Raw genomic sequence first — 2,083 nt, forward strand, 5'->3', positions numbered from 1 at the left:
GCTTGACTAATTTCCCTGGCATGGATCTTATCTGTGACAAAATGTGCTCCATAGTCAAAAAATGGCAGATTTTTTGCCATGATTGAAGCTTATGTTGGTGTCAAGACTACAAATGGGTATCTGCTCCATTTATTCTGTGTTGGTTTTACTAAAAAACACATTAGATTTGGAAGACCTGTTATGCTCAGCATTACTACATCCACCACACCCAGAAGGTGATGGAAATAATGACAAATGACTTGAAAGAAGTGGTCAATAAATTGATTCCTTAGAAATTACTAACATTGGAAAAGATATAGAAAAGGCTTGCCATTCTGTCATCTGCTCTATGATGTCTTTGTTAGAAAAGTCAAAATGCTGAAGAAGCCCCACTTTGAATTGGGGAAACTCATGGAGCTTCATGGTGAAGGTAGCAGTTCTGGAACAGCTAGTGGGGATGAGACGGGTGCTAAATTGAATGAGCTGATGGTTATGAGCCCCCAGTCCAAGAATCTGTTTAAAATTCAGACTTTTCATGGTGACAGAACCTATTGTTGGTTTGAGAAAAAAGAGCACGTGCTCTTAAGCCAGACTGTTCACCATGTGTTAACTGCCTGTGTGACCTTGGGCCAGGAATTTAACCTCTCCATGTCTGTTTCCTTGCGTGTAAACTGGAGATAACAACAGTCCCTATCATGTTATACAGAGCAATAAATGAATTAAATATTTGTAAAATTATGTGAATGCTTATGTCTAGCACATAGTAATCACCTTATTTTAATGAATGATTATAAAATAAAAATAGAGTACTTCCAGTTTATAATTTAAAAATAAGCAAAATCAGGTATGTTCTCAGTGTGCATTAAATTTTTTTATTAGGTTTTTTTTGAGGGATTTAAAATTTTATTTTGAAAATTTAATGAATGTTAAAATATATTTCATTTGCTCTGTAGCATTGTTGTACCAAAGGAGCACGTGGGAGTTCAAAGTAACACAAAATAAGTTTAGAATATTTAATGCACACTTTGAAAGTGTTGTTAGAAGTGATAAAAGTGACATTTTCACACTTCATGTTATTACTCTGTGGTAGAACATGCAGATGTATACAAAGGACCATAAATGTAGCATGATTTACTTAGCTGAAAAGTGCTTAAATGGTCAGAAGGTACATAGCACATAATTACATCATCTTTTATTTTTCTTAAACTTCCTGATGTTGAAGGGAAAATGAGTAGAAAGCAGAGAAGGCTGGAATGAGGCAGTGAATCAAGAAAATGAATAAATTAGTTTATTTTTACTTTAATAGCTGAGATTTTATTATATTACTCTTCATCCTTCCTGTGATCCTTCCTATAGATCCAGATGGTTTCTTTCTAATTAGAATTGATTTTTTATTTTCAGATGGAGAGGTCGATTTTGGCATGTTCTCACAATCTGAAAAAGCTCTGTATATTTTTGCTTTCTTATGTTAGCCTTACATAATTCCTGGAAGTATATAAGAAACTGCAGAATAGTAAAGGAGAAGTATTCAATGAATTAATGAATTATTGGTGGTCAATTTTTTTCAGTTATATAATTTTAGATAATGTTTGTGTGTATAAACTAAAAATTAGTAGTAAGCTTATTTTCATGGAGTTAAAGGTTTAATAAATTGTCTAAGTATTCTCATTTTTTGTAACAGCTTTATTGAAATATAATTCATACCATACAGTTCACTCATTTAAAGTGTATACTTCAGTGTTTTTAGTATATTATGTGTCGTGCAGCCAGAAGCACAGTTTTATAACATTTAGATCATCACTCCAAAAAGAAACTCCATACCTGTCAGCAGTCACCTCACCCACTCCCTCACAAATCTCTCAGCTTTAGTTTTAACTAGTATTCTACTTTCTTTCTATAAATTTTTCTATTATCATATTTCATATAAACAGAATCATACAATATGTGATCTTTTGTGACTTTATTTTTGTGTCTTTATTTTTATTGCTGAATAATATTCCATTATGTGGATATAGCACATTTTGTTTTATCCATTCATCATTTGATCAACATTTGGGTTGTTTCTACCTTTGGCTGTTATGAATAATGCTGCTGTACACATCTG

At 32.5% G+C, this 2,083-nt stretch overlaps 1 protein-coding gene across 1 annotated transcript in view; it reads left to right on the forward strand.

Annotated features, from left to right (window-relative positions):
- MYO6 (myosin VI) overlaps positions 1–2,083 on the forward strand; it is a 148,336-nt gene that overhangs the window by 86,158 nt on the left and 60,095 nt on the right. The gene's annotated exons all lie outside the window — the stretch shown is intronic.

The sequence above is a fragment of the Pteropus vampyrus genome, unplaced genomic scaffold (assembly GCF_000151845.1).
Source record: "Pteropus vampyrus isolate Shadow unplaced genomic scaffold, Pvam_2.0 Scaffold526, whole genome shotgun sequence".
Lineage (NCBI taxonomy): Eukaryota > Metazoa > Chordata > Mammalia > Chiroptera > Pteropodidae > Pteropus > Pteropus vampyrus.